This window comes from Cnephaeus nilssonii (genome assembly GCF_951640355.1).
Source record: "Cnephaeus nilssonii genome assembly, chromosome: 3".
Lineage (NCBI taxonomy): Eukaryota > Metazoa > Chordata > Mammalia > Chiroptera > Vespertilionidae > Cnephaeus > Cnephaeus nilssonii.
In genome coordinates this window covers 1,021,650-1,041,418 of record NC_137074.1, presented here as the reverse complement: position 1 = coordinate 1,041,418, position 19,769 = coordinate 1,021,650, and positions in this window count along the sequence as shown.

The following is a 19,769-nucleotide window of genomic DNA, read 5'->3' as shown; positions in this document are numbered from 1 at the left end:
ATTTCAGAGAGGAAGGGCGAGGGAGTGAGAGAAACATCCATGATGGGACATCATCCTGGATCGGCTGCCTCCTGCACGTCCCCCTACTGGGGATGGAGCCCGAAACCCAGGCATGTGCCCTGACCAGGAGTTGAACCCTGACCTCTGGGTTCATAGGTCATCGCTCAACCACTGTGCCACACCAGCTGGGCAAAGCGTTATCCCATTTTATTTTAAATATATTTTGATTTTTTACAGAGAGGAAGGGAGAGGGAGAGAGAGTTAGAAACATCGATGAGAGAGAAACATCGACCAGCTGCCTCCTGCACACCCCCCACTGGGGATGTGCCCGCAACCAAGGTACATGCCCTTGACCGGAATCGAACCTGGGACCCTTCAGTCCGCAGGCCGACGCTCTATCCACTGAGCCACACCGGTCAGGGCTGTTACCCCATTTTAAAGATGAGGACACTGAGGTGCAGGACTTAGCCAACCCCAACAGCGAACCTGAGTGGGTGCACGCCGTGTGCCGTGTGTGCCCTCTGCAGTCCTCTCCGGGTCCTGTGGGGAGGCGGTGATACCCCCGAGGCAGAGCGAGCAGGCGCTCAGGAAAGATGAGAGGACCTGCTCGGCTCCAGAGCTGGCGTGGCTGGGTTCAAACCAGCCCGTCTAGCCCCAGGTATTGACGGCTTTCCGGATTTCTTTGGAGCAGAGGGAGCTTTGCCCCAGGGGGTCAGGGGGTCAGATGGCCACCGAGGACTCATTGGAAGCTCACCTGTGGCCCTGGGACCGGCAGCGGGAGGATGGGCAGGTGCAGGCGTCTCCCGGGCGGGAGGTCCCGGGGCCTAGCCCTGCGCACAACTAGAGACAACGGCTAGGCTTGGACCTCTCCCGGGTGGCCTTCCTCCCGCTCGGCCAGTTGTGTGTCCGTGCAGACCTGCCTTAGAGGAGGAGGAGAAGGGGCTGGAGGATCCCCAGCCCCGGGCGACCCTCCCGTAGGCTCGGCCCTCAGGGCGAGGCTGTCTGACCTGCCTCCCCTCCTCTTAGGGACGGACCCTCCCCGTCTCTTGGCCACAGAGTCAGAGTCTTGGTCAAACCAGAGATCCATCTAGGCTCAGTCGTGTTCCAGCGGTCGGCCCAGAAAAGCAGCCTCCGCAGCGGCAGCGATGCCAGGGCGGCTCAGGACCAGATGCAATAGTAACGACCCCCCCCCCCCCTCGCGCCCCCTCTCCCCCCCCTCCCCCCCCCCGCCCTGTGCCAACCCATCCTTAGAGACCTCCGCTCTGAAAGAGCCCACCTGGGAGGCTGGTGAGTCTTCTGTGGAGCTCCTTCCCTAAGAAAGGGCAGAGAACAGGTAAAAACCCTTGAGGCGAGGGACCCAGTACAAGCCTCTCTCTACAGCCACCCCCTCCCCCCTTCCTGTCCCAGGCCTTCCCTTTGCTTTCTTTCTCCTAAACTCCGCCGTGTGTGTGAGTGTGTGTGTGTGTGTGTGTGTGTTTTGTTAATCCTCACCTGAGGATGTTTTCCCATTGATTTTTAGGGAGAGTGGGAGAGAGAGAGGGAAAGATAGAAACATCGATGTGAGTTGCCTCCGACCAGGGCCAGGGCCCAAGGAGCCCGCAACCAAGGTACGTGCCCTTGACTGGAATCGAACCCGGGGCCCTTTGGTCCGCAGGCCGACGCTCTATCCACTGAGCCACAGCGGCCAGGGCTCTGTGTGTTTTGAGTGCATGGTGCAAGCATTTTATTCAAACATTTTCCCCCTTTATTTTATTTTTCCATCACCATTTAGCCCCCCCCCCCATATCCTCTTCCACATCCACCCAGGCCCCTCCCCCCACAATCCCACACTGTTGACTGTGTCCCCGAGTTCTTTCTTTTTTTGCTCAATCACGCCACCCCAACACCCGCTCCACCCCCACCAGAGCGGTCTGCTTGATCTCTGAGTCTGTCTCTCTTGCTTGTTAGTTCAGTGTGTTCATTAGATTCCGCGTACGAGTACTTGTCTTACTCTGGCTTAGTTCACTGAGCCTAGCACCCTCCAGGTCCGTCCGTGCTGCCGCTGTCGAAAGGGGAACATTTTCCTCCTTTCTGTGGCCGAGGGCCCTTCTTTGGCCTCTGGAACCCGTTTCCCAAGCCCACGCAGCCCAGCCGGCTCTCTGCTCCGGCGTCTGCGACTTTCTAGATAAGCTGCTTCGCACTGGAGGTCCTGGCTCTGAATTCTCTCCTAGCAGAACTCGAGGACCCGAGGTCCAACTCGGCCGTTAACACAACCACGTGACCGCCTCACGGGAGGGCCTGACGCCGCCGTGCTGAGGGAGGCCGGAGACTCAGCCACAGCGACCCTCGGACAACACAGGTGTGAACCGCGTGGGCCCGCTTATACTCGGAATTTTCTTTCCGATAAATATCTGCAGTACTGTAAATGTACTTCCTCTTCCTTATTATTTTCTTAATCAGTTTTTTTTTCTCTAGCTTACTTTCTGTAAGAATCCAGTTTACAATGCACACAGCATGCAAAACGTGTGTTCACCGGCCGTGTATGGCACTGGTAAGGCCGACAGGCGACAGCAGGCTACAGTCAAGTTCTGGGGGGTCAGCAGTTACATGTGAACTTGACTGTGTGGGTCTAGAGCACTGTGCTCCGCTCTCACTTCCAGGACCTGCCTGAGGTGCCTCCAGCAGATGTTTACATAACAAATGCTATTTCATGTGACTATGTATCAGTTTTCTTTCTTTTTTAATATATATATATTTCAAATATATTTTTTATTTGATTTCAGAGAGGAAGGGAGAGGGAGAGAGAAACATCAATGACGAGAATCATTGTCTGCCTTCTGCACGCCCCACACTGGGGTTGGAGCCTGCAACCTGGGCATGTGCCCTTGACCGGGAATTGAACCGTGACCTCCTGGTTCATAGGTGGATGCTCAACCCCTGAGCCACACTGGCCGGGCCCAGCACCAGTTATCTGTCTGTGGATTATGCATGTCTGTTCTTGGGCTGATCCCTTCACCTTCTCTCCTCCTCCCCCTGCCTCCCCTCTGACAGCTGTCAGTCTGTCCCATGGACCCATGCCTGTTTCTGTTTGGTCCTCCAGGCAAACTGATGTTTTAAAGTACTCTCGCCTCTGAGAGCCCCTCTGTAACTCGCTGGTGGTATTTCTGAGCGCCAAGCCCTGTGTTAGGCCCTCGGCTGCAGTGGAGAGCAGGAGGCGGTCCTGGACCCGGGAGGCATCATTAAAGGCCGTTTCCCCCGATGTGACACAGGGTGGGTGCGGGCGTCCGTCCCTGGCCCTGACGGGACACACGGAGCTTCGAGGAGCCACAGACCGCTGCACAGTGTAGCCCAAGAAATGCCTAGGGTGAAGCCCTGACTGTGCACCGGGTCCCCAGGAATGGGGGGGGGGGGGGTCGGTTAAGTGAAGAGGAAGTACGGGGGTGGTGTTCGGGCGGAGGGAAGAGACCAAGGTTTTTCTGCTTAGAAGGATGATTCTGCAAAGTGTAGACTAGACCAGGCGCAGGAAGGCCTGGGGTGGGAGACCGGAGGGCCTTATGGCAGGTGAGGTGAGGATGGAGGGGGCTTGGACGGGGGGCCGGCGACAACCGAGGGGAGCCGAGCGTGGCTTGGTTTTCCCGTTGAGATTCACCTCCATGGCACGGGCACCTCCTTCAGTGGCTCCTTCTCTCTCCACCCGACAGCCCAGGCCTGCACCCCGGGGGTGACCGCGCCCTGAGCAGGCGGTTCTTCACGGGGAGGGGGGCTTTCCTGGGAATTCCCACCGCCGGCGTCGGGGCTCCGCGTCCCCCACGACCTCACGGAGGTCAACGGCCAACGTCGTTTCGCATTTTGCCGGAGACCAGGTCGGTGCGAGCTCGCGGAGTCTCTGCTCTGCCCGGAGGCGAACGCGAGGCCCCAGCTCCCGGCCGGTCCAAGTTCACCGGCTGGGCAGGTGAGTCAGCCGTGCGTGCGGCCTCCGGGCTGCTCCGGCCGCCGTGCCCTCCCCGGAGCCCGGCTGGCGCCGACACGCCCGTCATCCCCGGGAGGGAGCAGCGGGGGTTCCTCTCGTAAAGTTCCCGGCACCCCAGCTTCCACCCAGATCACGTGCCGCAGGTACGGCGTGGCTGGCGGCTCCCTCCCCCGTCCGCCCCCCGGTCCGGGGCCCGCGGGGGCAGGAAAACCCTCCACCTCCGACCAATCCCACCGAGGCCGAGCCGCGCGCGCGCCGAGCGGAGCCCCTCCGCCGCGCACCATAGGCCGGCTCCGCCCGGAGGGCTGACTGGCAGCTGCGCGGGCCTATGGCGGGAGGAGGCGGAGGCCGCTCGGCCCGCCCCAAGTCGCTTTGTTAGGGGCGCCGTGGCCGCCCCCCGCCGGCCGGGCCTCCTGGGCCTGCCCAGCGCCCCCCACGCCGCGCCGCCAAAGCCGCGAGGGAAGGCAGCCCCGGACGCGCGGCCCCGCACCCTTCCCGCCGCGCGGGGCCGGGACGCAGCCGCGCACCCAGCGTGCGCCTGTTGTCAGTCTCAGCCCAACTCCGAACGCCCCGCTCCTGTGTCACCCGTCGCGGATTGGCCGGCCGGAGGCGGAGCGATAGTCAGGCGGACCAATCGGAGCCCGGTTTCCCACGCGCTCCTCCGGCCCCGCCCCCAGGACCGCCCACGGAAGCAGCCTGACGGCTCCCATTGGTCGCCCGCCAGAGCCGAGCGCGCCGGGCGGAGCAGCGCCGCCGCCGTCGGGCGCGCGTCTCTGCAGAGCCGGGGTCGCCTCGGTCCCTGCAGCCCCGGGATCCCGGCGTCCCCGCACGGCGCGGTCCCCGTCGCCGACACCCGGGACGAGCGTCGCGAGTGAGTACCGCGGGCTGGGTGCGCGGGCCGGCTGGCTGGAGCCACCCCGGGGGCCGCGGAGAGGATGCCCGAGCCGCTCCGCTCCTCTGGGCACGTCCCGACCCCGTCTCCCGCACCCCGGGGTTCCCGGCGGGTCCTAGCTCCCCCCGATTGCTCGCTGCTCGTATTGTTTTCGCGTTCGCACACTCGGGAGGCGGGGAGACGTCTCGAGAGCTCGGACCGTGAGGAGGGAGACGAGGCAGCGGCGTCCAGGTGGCTGGCGCCGAATGGAAGTGACAGTGTCCGGGCGTTGGCGGTCGGTCTTCCCGGCGGCAGGAGGTCAGCGCTGGCTCGCGGCGGTGGCGGCACTTGGTCTCTGTCGGCCGATTTTTGTCAACTTCGGAGCGGGAGTGCATGTGCGTGCGTGTGGCCGTTTGTCTCTGTCTGCGCCCTGGGCACCTCCAGGCCGGGGATTCGGTGACGCTGCCTGGGCGCTCACCTTGGCGATCGGACACGCGGGGAGGAGAGCGGGGGTCGACCCGCAGGGCCGGAGACCCGCGGCCGGCCGGGGAGGGGGCCTTGGAAGCCGCCTCCTGCGGGCGAGCAGACAATGACGGGCCCGGGCGCGGGGTCCCGGAGGCTGGCGGGGGAGGGGAGTCTCCACGCGCGATCGCAGGCTCGGCCGCTGGGATGCTGCCGTGCCGCGCTGCTCGCCGCCCGGGCCGGGGACCCGCGTGGGGCCCGCTTTTGTTTACAGACCTCGCCATGGGGCGAGCGCTGCGCTCCCCCTGCCCGGCTGCTGGCCGCCGCGCGCCCCTCCGAACCGGGAGAAGTTGGTGCGCGCGGTCAGGTGACGCCCCCTCCCCCGGCCTCCCGGCGAGAAGCTGAAGGGAAAGGACGCCCGGCTGCGCCTTCCCTCCGGTCCCCGCTGCGCATGGCGCCCCTGGTCCCTGCACCGTGAGGCGCCGCGCCCGGGCTGCGGTCCCTCTCCAATGGATGGCCGTGCGGCCGTCGGGGCGATGGCTGAGCCGCGCTCCCCTCCCTCCCAGGGCGGTTTCTGTCCGCGGCCCCGGACCTGCCCAGGCCGCGCCGAGCCTGCCTTTGCCGTGTGCTGGCGGGGCTTGAAGGACGCGCGTGAGCCCTGCGGGACGCTGGCCCATCCGTGCCCGCCTCCGGGGTACCCACGCGCCCGCGGAGCTTGTGGGGCATCCTTGAGCCAGCGCGGGCCGGTCGGGTCAGCCACGCCTGCTGACGGGGTGTACTTGGACGGGGCTGGAGTGGAGGTTGAGAAGCTGGGCGCTGAGGTCAGACCCACCTGGGTTCCAGTCCCCGTGATCCAGGCCGCCTACTCCGTCTCCCCACCCGCCCTGTCAGAGTCCGGAGAGCCGGGCGCCCCACTGGTGTGCCGAGGTGGGGAGGGTTAGAACGGCTGCTCATCTGCTGAGCACGGTGCCTGGCACAGGATTCCCTGGAATAAATACCGCGGTTTTCCTGCTGGAGGGACTCTTAAAAATGTATTGATTTCAGAGAGGAAGGGAGAAGGAGAAAGAAAGAAAGAAACATCAGTGATGAGAGAGAATCATTGATTGAATGCCTCCTGCACGCCCCACACTGGGGATCGAGCCCCAACCGGGAATCAAACCTTGACCTCCTGGTTCATAGGTCAATGCTCACCCACGGAGCCACCCGCTGGGCTAGAGGGACTCTCACTGAGGACGCGGCTCCCCCCGCTCCCACGCCCGCCCGTGCTGCTTCGGCTCCGGACAGGGCTCGTCTCACGGGCCTCAGGTTTAACCGTGGCCGACCTAACCCGGCAGCTCCGTCTGCCCTTTGCGTTTCCTCCAGGTTCCAGTTGTTTCTCCTCTTCCCCTTTCTTCAGGCCCCGCTGCGGCCAGGCCTGGGGTGGGCGGGCCTGTCCAGGTGGAAGCAGCTCCGGGAACCAATGGCAGCCGCGCACAGTGACTCAGGCCTGGATGGAGGGAGGTTTGAACAAAGGGACACCTGGAGGCAGGGAGGGAGCACTTCCTGGCGGAAGTGGAATCTGAGCCGCCTGAGCAGAAGCCTGAGCAGAAGCCTGAGCAGGAGCTGGGGCGCGGGGAGCTGGGGCGCGGGGAGCTGGGGCGCGCAGAGCTGGGGCGCGCAGAGCTGGGGGAGCGCTGGCTTCTGGAATATGCTCTTTGCACCCAGTGAGGTGCTCCTGCCCCTCGGAGGTCGGAGGTCGCCGGTCGCCGGTCGCCGGTCGCCTTGGCGTGGTGAACATGAGTTGCTAAGTAATAATCATGGCATGGCGGGAGTAACGGGGGCCGGGAGAGGAGAACTGGTTTCTGGGCCGGCTTCCCCGTGCTGCCTGCCCCTGTGCAGACTTGTTTTCCTCTGCGCCTGCCCCACCCGCCGACTGTCTGCAGGCTGAGAGACAGCCTTCCCTACAGGGAAAGCAGAAAGGGAACTCCCTAACCGCCATCGGAGAGGTGGTTAACACGGCCCTCTCCGCTCGCCTCCGAGGAAGATGTCACTGGGGGAGAAACTCCTGTTTCAACGCCTCCTGACCGCTGGGGCGAATTACTGAGCTGGGTCCATAACACATCCTTGGATTGCAGACCCCAGAGGCCTTTGCGGCCAAAACAAGCAAACAAACACACACAAAGTGGGCAGGGCCTTGCCCCCTGTCCACCCCTGGGTTCCCAGACCTGCCTCGTCAGCCTGCGTGGCATCGGGGCAGACTCCAGCCGGCCCGCGTGGGTCCCGCTGGGCGTCAGCACTCTGACACCGGCTCCAGTTCCTGCACTTGTTCTGGGGTGCCCGGCCCTGAGGGTGGGAAGGAGGCTGCCCCCCGTGCTGTCGGGAACGAGGCAGTTGCTGCCCGGACTTGAAAGGAGGGCCGGTTAGGAAACCTCGTTAGCTGACATTGGACTCCACTCCCAGGCCCATCCGAAGAGGAACCGAGGCTTCCTGCCCGTCCCCCGACCCCCCTGTGGACCTGGAGGGACTGGCAGCCCTGGGCCTGTCCGCGCCCCCCCCCCCCCCCCCCAATTCCTGCAGTGCCGCCAGCTGAGCCAACCCCAGCTGAGCCGAACCCTGGCGAGGGGCGGCCAGTCCGAAAGTCGCCCAGGGCCTCGGAGCCCGCAGCCTGAGGGGAAGCGTTCTGTGAGATGGCTGCGAGCGGTGCGGTGAGAGCTCAGCCCCTGCTTTCCTGCGGGGAGCGAGGAGCGCAGGGAACCGCAGGGAAGAGCACGCCTAAAAGGCAGTGATGATGGGAGAGGAGTGGGAGGCGGAGGAGGCGGAGGAGGAGGCGGAATTGGTTCCCGTGGGCCGCGTTCGAATCCGGTGGGATTCCTGAGCCCCAGAGGGCCCGGCTTGTGCCTCCAGTCATTTGTCTCCTTATTTAAAACAGTTTCACTGGCGTGTGTGGGCGCACTCACACGGTTTCTTTCTAAATTAGCCCGTGGGTAGAGGGCCTGTTTCTGAGGTCTGTCTTCCCTGCAGGGTAGGACCAGAACAAGCAGGTGTGCCGGGCCCCAGCCAGATGGTGGTGCTTTCCACAGTTCCAAACTTCCGACCTCTTCACGTCTAACGGAGCCGCTGTGGGCACACAGCAACCCTGTGCTCCAGCCCGGGCCCTGCCTGTACGGTTTTCACTGTGACACGGGGGAGGCTCCAGAAGCAAAGCGCCCGCAGCCAGGAACAGCCAGGAACAGCCAGGAACGGGGTGTTGTGAAGATGGAACAATGCGCCAGTGGAACGAGATATTCCTAAGAGGCGCCCGCTCCCTCCCTCCCACCCGGCCCACCTCCTCCCGCCCTCCGCCCTCCCTTCACCCCCTGGGCGGCGGGCCTGCCTGTCCCCTGGCCTGGGGGGGGGCGGGGGGGGGCTCATGGAGAACTTCACAAAGGCCTGGGTGCTATGGACGATCCTTCTAGACCTGGGCGCTCTCTGTCGGGGGAGGAGGTCCCACCAGAGGCTGCGCTGAGAGACTGCTTCTGCCAGCCGGGGCCCCCGACCTGGTGATGGAGGGGGGCCCTCGGGGGGCGCTCTCAGAGAGTGTGAACAGAGGGATGATTCAGAGCGGCTCCGTGGGAGGCGGCCTTCAGCCCCGCGCATCCCGGGCTCCCTGGGCTGCTACAAAGTTTCTCTCCCGAGAGGGACGCCCTCTCTGCGCAGGTGCGGGAGGCCGCCTGCCAGTTTGAACCCCAGCGAAACCAGCGGGACAGGAAGGCACTCAGGTGTCTGCGGGGCTCTGAGCGCCTGAGGAAGAGGAAGGAAAGGGAGGGAAGGGGGTTCCTTTAAAAAAGAAGGTACCTGGCCCGGCTGCTGTGGCTCAGGGGCTGAGCATCGACCTAGGAACCAGGAGGTCAGGGTTCGATTCCCGGTCAGGGCACATGCCCAGGTTGTGGGCTCCATCTCCGGTAGGGGGTGTGCAGGAGGCAGCCGACCAATGATTCTCTCTCATCATTGATGTTTCCACCTACCTCCCACCCCTGCCTCTCTTCTCTGAAATCAATACAAATATATTTAAAATAAAACTTAAAAAATTAAGTGCAGCCTCTGCCCCCTTGGGCTGAAGGATTGGTGTCGGGGTGTGAGATGCGATTGGGGGGCAGTGGAATGGGTGAGGGGGGATTGGAGGTGAGGCCGGGGCTCAGGTTGCGTTTCTGAAAGAGCCTCCCAACACCGTGCTCGGCCCCTCGGCCACGGCTGCTCCAGCCCAGGGCGCTCCTGCCCGCGGCCTCTCCTTGGCCAGGAGCTGCTGACCTTGGCCTTGGATCCCCTCCTGCTCCTGCTCCTGGCTTCCTCTGCCCTTTGCCGAGGTGAGGGAGCCCTGGGGAGCCCCAGGCAGCCCCGACGGGGTGGGTGGTGGGAGGTCAGTGAGTCTGGGTGGGGGTGCAGGTGTGAGAGTGGGGGTGCGGGTGTGGGGTGCGCCCTGTGATGGTGTCAGCAGCTTGGAAGTGGAGCGTGGAATTGGCACCCGGTGCACGTGGCTTCAGGTCTGCAGGTGGAGGCCCAGGGGCCCTGAGGAGGGGTCCGCTTGGCCTCCCCTTCCTCACACCCTGTTGGGGCCCCCTGGTTTTGGGGACGACGTTCCAACCTGGCCGCTCAGAATGCCTTCACATCCTGGGACGGGATCTCTGGTGACCCAGCTGTGCCCCGGGGTGCGTGGAGGGTACATGGCCGCCTGCTGGGCCCGCGGAGGTTCCTGCGGGAGACTCGGGAGTCCGGAGAGTCGGACCGGTTCACTCCCACTCGCTTCTCGGCCGAGTTTGCGAAGCTCAGAGCTGTGTTTGTCCCCCCCCCGTGACCCCCCATGTGGCTTTCTCTTTACTCAATAGGAGCCTGCCCCACCTCACCCACCTGAGGCGTCAGTGTTGCCTTTTGGGAAATGTGCATCCCGCCCCCTCCTGGGACCCAGGCTGGACCCGAGGGCCGGAGGCGAGCCCTTCAGGTGCGGCGGCCGCTGGGCTCTGAGAGCACGCCTTCCCACCTGAGGCCCAGCCCTCGTTCCGGGGACACGCGGTCCTGCCTGCTGTCACGGTGCTCCGCCCCCCCGCCCCCCCCTTCTCAAAAGTGCCGTGTGCCCGCCTGCAGTCCTGAGCCCTGAGGGTCAGTTGTCACCCTGATGATGTCTTAAACCAGCGGTCTCCAGCCTTTCGGACCTCACGGACCCCCAGTGGCCTGCGGACCCCGGTTGGCGACCGCCCGCCACTGCCCACCACGGCCCGCCACTGCCCACCACGGCCCGCCACGGCCCGCCACGGCCCGCTCCGGGAACCTCGCTGCGTCCCTGTGGTTTGAATCGTCCCGTCTGGAAAGCTGAGGTGCCTGGGCCACTTGGGGCCGACCTCCTGCTGCGATAAACGGTAGTTCAGCTTCCTGACTGCCCTCACCCCCCTCCCTCCTTCTCCAGCTTCTGATGATGATATTTACAGCTCAATCATTGGTTATTCTTCAGTCTTTTTTTTAAAAAAAAATATTTTTATTGATTTCAGAGAGGGAGGGAGGGAGAGAGAGAAACATCCATGATGAGAGAGAATCATGGATCGGCTGCCTCCTGCACGCCCCACACTGGGGATCCAGCCCGCAACCCGGGCCTGTGCCTTTGACCTTCCCTCTGCGGGCCGATGCTCTGACCGCTGAGCGGCACCACTCGGGCCACACGTTGTTTTAAGCTGATTTGACATAAGAGGCGGGGTCATGCCTGTTTCCTCAAGGCGGAGTGAGGGGCTCGGCGGTCCTTGGTCAGAGCTCCGGAAGGGCCGTCCGGGAGGAACTGGGAAGTGGCCGAGTCGGCGTCGGCGGCTGGGTGTCGGCTCTCTGCCGGGTGACATTCTGTGTTAAATTAGGACGCCGGTTCCTCGCCGGCGGCAGCTCCTGGCCGGGGCGTTGGCAGGGACGGGAGGCGTTTTGGTTGCCACCTGGGCGGTCTGCTGGCATCTGTCCAGGTACAAGGAGACACCTGACACCGGGGTGGCGAGGCCGGGACGTGGCTGTCACCCAGCACAGACCAGGACGGCCCCCGGCAGAGGACTGGGCCCTCGGGAGGCCGTGTTCCAGATGTTTGGAGTGAGCGGAGCAGATCGGTAGTCCACCGGAGGCAGGGGGGACGCGGTTATTGAAAAGTGTGGTTATTGTTCCGCTGTAGGACGTACCCTTTTCAGGGCAGGTTTCATGGATGGATAATCATTTCAGGGGCTTGAGCAGCGACACCCCGCCCTGCCCTCCGGACCTCGCCGATCCCTGCGGGGCAGCCCTCAGCACTGCTGGGTCACGTCAGGGGAGGAAGGACACTTGCAGAATGACGGTGACGTCACGCCTCTTAAGCAGTTTATTGAGCATTAAAAATACAGGCCGGGCCGGCGTGGCTCAGGGGTGGAGCATTGAGCTATGAACCAGGAGGTCACAGTTCAATTCCCGGTCAGGGCACAGGCCCGGGTTGTGGGCTCGATCCCCAGTGTGGGGCGTGCAGGAGGCAGCCGATCCACGATTCTCTCTCATCATTGATGTGTCTCTCTCTCTCTCCCTCTCCGAAGCCAATAAAAATATATTTTAGAAAAACATTTACAGAGCCCGGCCGGTGTGGCTCAGTGGTTGAGCGTCGACCCAGGAGGCAGCAGCCGTGGCTGAGCGGCTCGGTCGGATGGAACGTTGTCCTTACGCCACAAAGGGGACGGTTCTCGCCCTGGTGGGGGCGCGTGCAGCAGGCAGCCAGTCGCTGTTTCTCTCCGTCTCAAATGAATGATTTAAGTAAAACATCCTTGGGTGAGGATTAAAACTTTATTTTTCCGAAACAGTGCTTCAATCTCAATGCAAGATCTCCTGTGACATTTTAGAAACGTTTTACGATTGTTAGAATAATGAAGAATGATGAAATCCCTGCGATTAGAAATTAACATTTCAGTTCTGCAATTATATCAATTGAACTTTAACATGTCGTTGTAATTAAAGAAATTAAAACCCGGTAACTATGGTTTTCCCTGAACTAAACAGCGTCAGGACCTAATGATTTAAAAACGGACTCACCCAGTTTACCTGTGGTTTCTCGCCGCCCCCCCCTCCCCAAGAGCTAATGACTTAGTGTGGGATTGAGCCGGCCTGCAGCCCTGGCCCGGGACCCGCAGCCGGGGGAGCACAGCTTCCAGACACCCTTAAAGCGAAGGCGCGTGGGGCTGCGCAGGGTCCAGCGCTTCCCTTTAAGCCCCCACATGACCTTCTGTTTCCCGGGGTCAAACCAGTGGACTTGACTCTTACAAGTTGCCGGTTAGTATTGGGGTCTCCTGGCCAAGGACTAGAGGTCCAAGTGAATGGCCCATTCTTCTTTTCTTTTTTTTTTAATATGTCTGTTGATTTTCTTTTTAAAATATATTTTATTGATTTTTTTTACAGAGAGGAAAGGAGAGGGATAGAGAGTTAGAAACATTGATGGGAGAGAAACATGGATCAGCCGCCTCCTGCACACTCCCTACTGGGGATGTGCCCGCAACCAAGGTACATGCCCTTGACCGGAATCGAACCCGGGACCCTTCAGTCCGCAGGCCGATGCTCTATCCACTGAGCCACACCGGTTAGGGCTGTTGATTTTCTTTTTGTTAGAGAGAGGGAAAGGGAGAGAGAGGAATATCGATTTTTTTTTTTTGCCTCCCCTTACGTGCCCCGACCAGGGACCGAACCCACAGCCCCCAGTGCATGGGGTGATGGGCCTCCAGCGGAGCCCGCCGGCCGGACGCAGGCCCAGGGAACGGGCTTCTCGGAGGGGAGGGCTGCAGGCACCCCTCGCAGACCGCTCTGAGTGCTGAGAGAGACGGGGGGGGGGGGGGGGGGGGGTTTGTTCTTCCACTTTTAATGCATTTACATGTCGATTCCTGCGTGTGCCCTGAGGGGCTGGAACCGCAGCCTTGGCGAATGGGGGCTGCCTCCCTCCCCCTTCCCCTTCCCACAGGAGAGGTCCCCGCTGGCTCTAGCCACCCCGTGCCTGTGACCTCAGTGTTTCTTTCATTTAAAACAATTTTTTTTTATTTTATTGATTTCAGAGGAAGGGAGAGGGAGAGGGAGAGAGAAACATCAGTGACGAGAATCATGGATCCGCTGCCTCCTGAACGCCCCGCCCTGGGGATGGAGCCCGCAACCCCCGCATGTGCCCTGACCGGGAATCGAACCCTGACCTCCTGGTTCATAGGTTGACGCTCAACCACTGAGCCACACTGGCTGGGCTGTTTTTTTTTTTTAATTTTTAAATGAAGTTATTTATTTAGTATTTTTATTGATTTTAAAGAGGAAGGGAGAGGGAGAGAGAGAAACATCCAGGATGAGAGAATCGTTGTTCTGCTGCCTCCTGCACGCCCCACACTGGAGATCGAGCTACAACACGGGCCTGTGCCCTTGCCTGGAATTGAACCTGGGACCCTTTGGTCCGCAGGCTGATGCTCTATCCACTGAGCCACACCGGCTAGGGCTGGGCTGGTTTTTTGGTGTTAATCCCCCCCTTTGGATGTTTTTTCCATTGATTTGTTTGAGGGTGGAAGGGAGGGAGGGGAAAGGGACAGATGAACATTGATGTGAGAGACACATTGATTGATCGGGGGAGGGGGCTTAAACCTGAAACCGAGGGACACGCCCTTGACCAGGTATCAAACCCACGACCCTTCAGTCCTCGGGCCAGTGCTCTAACCACTGAGCCACTGGCCAGGGCTGAGCGGTCGTCGGTTACCTGTAAATAGCATGGGCTGTTGTGACTGGTGTTGAGGGTGACTTGGTCATAGACACTCTCCCTGCGGCCGTGTCTGCTCCTTCCTCGTGGTCATTAGGAAATGGGGTGAGGGGGGGCTGTTGTCCCATTTTGACTGAAGTGGGGAGCAGAGAGGACGTGCCGCTGCTCGGGTAACTCCTGGCCTCTGCCCCTGCCCTTCCCAGGCGGCCTTCCTCACCTGGGCGACCCCGTCTTTAACTCTGAGCCCCTCTGCGTCTGGGCAGCCTCCCCGCCATGCAGCCAGGGGGGGAGGCCCCCGCGGGACCCAAGGCCGGCTCAGCACAGACAGGCCGTGGACTGGGGCCCGCCCCGGGGCAGCTGGCAGCACCATCCTCAGGCAGCGCGGCCTGGCTCACCTGGGATGCCCCCAGCGAGGCCGTCAGCGTGGCGAGGGATTCTGGGGGTGACGTCCTCCCCGCACACAGGACGCTGGGAACACAGCTGCTGGCAGGCCAGGCGCCGGGAGGTGAGCTTCCGGGGAGACACGCTGCCATCTGGGGGGCTGAGCCGGGAGCGGGCACCCCACGGGCGGTCGGCGCCGCTGCCATGGACTCGGAGCCAGGTGAGTCCTGCGCCTTGTGCCCGGTAGTCGGGGGGAAGCTGTTTCTGAACCCCGACCTTTGTTGGGAGAGACAGCGTGGGCTGGGCCTGCAGGGGAGCCGGCAGCAGAGAAGCGCCCTCTGAACGCACCGGCCCGGCTGCTGCCGGTTCTTGGCTCTGGACACCGAGGGCGCCGGGGGTCCGGTCCTGGGGGCTGGCCAGCTGGTGGGCCAGCTGCCCGCTCCGTGCGGCCCCGGCGGCGCCTCGTGTCAGGTGTGAGCCCCCGCCTGCTGCCAGCTCTGGGCCGCCCCACAGTCCACGGATGTGGGTGTCCTCCTGGGAGTCCCCCCTCCCCCACACAGCGCATCCCACCGCACACCCCGGCTCCCCCCTCCCGCCGGCTTGAACGGCTGTCCTGATGGCCGACAGGGTCGCTGGAGAGCGAGGGGCAGGGCGTTGGGGGTTGGGGGTTGGATGGGCCCCTCTTCAAGTCTCCGGGCAATCGTGGCCACGATGCGTACCGCCTCAGCCTCAGCTTTCCTTTCTGTAAAATGGAGCCGTGAGGTGGGAGGGGTGGAGAGCCCAGAGCGCTTTGCAGGGCGGTGACCGGCAGCTGGGACGACGTTAGTTGTCTGTGAAATAAGTGTGGTCGCCTTCAGACCTCAGTGGGAGGCCGGCCGAGACCCCGTGAGGCCGCCCTGGGAGACGGTGACACCGGGCAGGAACGGGGAGGGACGGGGGCCCCGCGGCTCTGACTGAGTCCCGAGGTGGTTGTGTGAAGGCCAGGGCACCGCCGGGCCTGGGACGAGGGGAGGGAATCGCCAGGGGCAGGGGTCTCAGGAGCAGAGAGGCCCTCCGTGAGCAGAGGGCAGGCCGTGCCCGCGCTGTGGCCAGTGGAGCCGAGAAACCGACCGGCCAAGGAGGCGCCACTTCCCGTGAGAGGCCGGCCGGCCCCAGGGGACGTGCGCCTGGAGGGAGGGGGAGGGAAGGTGATGGGTTGGAGGCTCTGGACCGAAGCTTATACACACCTGGGCTGGCTGCTCCCCGCGCTGCCCCCTGCATGTGGGGGGAGCTATTTCGGGGTGAAGCGTGTGCCGCAGGGGTGGCCTGCTGCTTCCTTCCGGCCTGAACTGGGGGTGGTCTTGACCCACAGTCCTTTTTAAAATTTTTATTTTAAATATGTTTGTATTGATGTTAGAGAGGAAGGGAGAGAGAGAGAGAGAAACATCCATGATGAGAGAGAATCACTGACCGGCTGCCTCCTGCACGCCCCCCACTGGGGATGGAGCCCACAGCCCGGGCCTGTGCCCTGACTGGGAATCGAACCCTGACCTCCTGGTTCATAGGTCAACACTCATCCACTGAGCCATGCCGCTGGGCCGGACCGGACCCACAGTCTTCAAGGCTGGAAGGAAATCCGTTTGCGGCGGGAATTCACCGTTAGGGACAGAGAGAGCTGTGCACAGCTGCCTGCTCCGAAGGACTCGGGTTCAGTCACGTGCCAGGAGCTGGGACCGGACCCTCCTCGCCTGCTCTGGACTCTTGTCCTGGGACCAGCCCCCGGCTTGGGGTTATGGCGCTCGTGTGTCTGCCTGCGTTCTCTCCCCGCAGTGGGCCGGGCTCTGAGGACCGGCGGCCACTCCCCTCCCTCGTGGTTGTAAATACCTAGCGGTTAAATTCCCATAACCGATGTCCTCCTGTGTCCCAGAAGGGTGCGCTGGGTGCGGGATGCCCCACCCGCTCCGGGAGAGGGCTGTGGCCCCGGCAAGGCCCACGCCATCCCTGTGCCTCTGTGGGCGAGGGACTGTTGGTGTGGTGTGTATCTGAAGGAGGATGAAGGGCTTGGTGAGAGATTAACCCCCGGGAGACGGGACCGCCCGCCACTCAGGAGGGTGTGGACGGAGATGGGAGGTGGGGGGACTCCCCTGTAGGGTTGGCCTTGGTGACCTTGAGGTCCCTTCTCCTTCCTCAGGTTTTGTGAGGACGGGAGTGGGGCTGTGGACGAGCAAAAACTAAAGGAGTTTATCATCGTGAAACCAGCTTGACGGGAAATGTTAAAGGGTCTTCCTTAAGCAGAAAAGGAAAGGCTGTAACCAGAAAAAAGAAATGAGAAGTAAGTCCACATCCTACTTAATAAAGAGGGAATATGCTAACTGACCATCACACCCTCACAAAGATGGCGGCGCCCACAGCCAATAAGGAGGGAATATGCTAATTGACTGCCACACCCTCAAAGATGGCAGCGCCCACAGCCACAGGATGGCGGCGCCCAGTCCCTTCAGCCCCCCAGCTGCCCAGGGCCGGCCCGAGGCTCAGGTAACCAGGGCCGCCTGAGGCGCAGGTACCCAGGGGCAGATGAGGCTTGCGCTGCCGGCAGTGGCAGCAGCAGAGGTGTGATGGGGCGTCGCCTTCCCCCTGATCACTGGGTCGCCTCCTGTCCCTGAGGGCTCCCGGACTGTGAGAGGGGGCAGGCCGGGATGAGGGGAAACCCCCTCCAGTGCACGAATGTCGTGCACCGGTCCTCTAGTATTTAATAAGGACAGAGAATCAGCCCTCTGAAAGGCTACTACGAAGGCCACAAGGAAACAGTTTCAGACTCAACTTAAACTCAGGTAGTTGGAAGATACACAACACAAGATCTAAGGCCGACACCAGTAACATAGAGCGTGGAGGGCGCGTGAAGATCGTCCCCTCGAGTATATTTGAGCGTGAAGCCCGATCGGCTTAGATGGGCTGTGGGTGAAGAATGACACCATGACCCTGTGATAACCACAAACTAGGAACCTGCAGAGAGAGAGAGAAACCCAAACAAACGTGAAAGGAAACCGGTGAACCGCGGGGAGGAGACCAGGAGAGGCCGTGAGCGGGGAGGACTGTGGAACCACCAACAGCCGTTAACAGTGGAAAGGAGTGCGTGCCCGTCGGCTGTGACTGTGAATGTTCGTGGTTAAATGGGCAGTAAAAAGACGGGCGGCTGTGAGGGATGGGGCAGACCTGCTGTGCTGCTCACAGAGACTCGCTCCCCAGTCCCTGACGCACAGCCGGCAGCGAAGGGATGGAGAGGACAGGCCCTCAGGAACGGGAGAGGAAGCTGGGCAGCGACACTCACATCTGTCAAGACAGACTTTAAAACGGAGAATCTACAAAATGGCAAAGAAGGACGTAATTACCAAGGGCCCATCCGAGAAGAGACGCACGGCTGTCGGTACCTCGGCACCCAGCGTCGGAGCGCCTGCGTGCATGACGCACTTCGTTGTGGGCAGAAAGGGAGACGCCCGCCGCGATGCAGTCACAGTAGGGGCTTTCATGCCCCACGCACATGAGCGCACGGATCACTCGGACAGAAATTAATGAGGGAGTGAGGGCCTTAAATGTCACATTAGCTTAGGTCGACGTGAACATCTGTAGAACATTTCATCCCACAACTGCAGAATACACATTTACTTTCAGGTGCACATGACCATTCTGCAGGGTAGATCCCATGTGAGGCCACAGAGCAAACTTCAATAAATTCAAGAAAATTGAAATCCTCTCCGTATCTTCTCTGACCACAATGGCATGAAACTAGAAATCAGCTATGGGAGGAAACCTGGGGAAAGCAGAAATACCAACTACTAGTACAGGAGACTGAGCACAACATGGTACAGACAGCGAGGGGTACAAAGAGGAGTAAAAACCTATCCTAATATATAAAAACCTGGGGTCTGTAACATCCAAAATGACCGAAGGCTCGACCGACCGGAAGTCAGAGCCTGGACCCAGCACTGACTGCCGAGGGGCTGCAGATCAGGCCCGGAGAGAGGCCTGGAGAGAGAAGCAGGGTCTGATCTGTAGCCGCCGTGGCAGCTGTTGATCAGCACTTGCCTTTCTCTTTTGCTCCAGGCCTGGCCAGCAGCTGCACCTCTCTTTCTCTTGGGCCTTTGCTGGGGCTGCTGACCAGCCCTGCCTCTCTGATCAGGCCTGTTGATAGGCCCGGAGATGCTGAATGGCATAGAAACTGACCAATCAGAACCAAATCTGGGTGAAGTGCAAGGAGCCAATGGCTGCCTAGGAGGCGGAGCTTTTGACACTGACTGGCATAGAAACCGACCAATGAGAACCTAATCTGGTGAACTGCGAAGGCAGAACCTAAGGTGGGGGCTGAGGAGGGGTTTTAAGGGCAACAGCTGTTTGGTGTAAGGTGTAAGAAAGCGGTTCAATTTTTTAATGACGGTTTGGCAGTATAGTGCATACGCTGGCTATCAGTCCAGATATAGGGATTATGTGTTTTTGTCTGCCAAGAGCATCTCCTCCTGCTGAAAAAGACCCCCCATTTAAGCAATCCTATCCTATATAATCTATCTATACTACTGAAAGGGTAATATGCTAATTACGTCAGGTCGACCGGCCATCTTCCAGGCATCCGACTTCCTTCCGGACAAAGCCATGGTGGTGGGGGCTGAGACAGAGAGGGCAGTTGGGGGAGATCAGGCCGGCAGGGGAGAACAGTTGGGGGCGAGATCAGGCTGGCAGGGGAGGGCCGTTGGGGGTGAGATCAGGCCAGCAGGGGAGGGCAATTGGGGGCAACCAGGTCAGCAGGGGAGGGCAGTTGGAGGTGAGATCAGGCCGGCAGGGGAGGGCCATTGGGGACGAGATCAGGCTGGCAGGGGAGGGCAGTTAGGGGCAATCAGACAGGCAGTTAGGCAGAGGCAGTTAGGGGCGATCAGGCAGGCAGGCAGGTGAGCGGTTAGGAGCCAGCGGTCCCAGATTGTGAGAGGGTTGTCCGACCACAGGGATCAGGCCTAACTGGGGTTAGACATCCTCCAAGGGGTCCCCGATTGGAGAGGGTGCAGGCTGGGCTGAGGGACCCCCCGTGCATGAATTTCGTGCACTGGGCCACTAGTCTTGAATGAAATGAAAATGAAAACACAACTTTTCTAAATGTATGGGCTGCATCAAAAGCAGTCCTACGAGGGGAATTCATAGCTGTACAGGCCTCCCTCAAGAAACAAGAAAACCCCCAAATAACTCTGCACCCAAAGGAAAAGAACAAACACAATTAACTCACAGTAAACAGAACTAAGGAAATAGTTCAAACCAAAATGGAAGTAAACAAAATAGAATGAAAACAAAGGAAAGTTGAAAAGAGAAACAAAGTAGCTACATCTTTAGCCAAACTCCTCAAGACAAAAAGAGGGCGAGCCCAGGTAAATCAC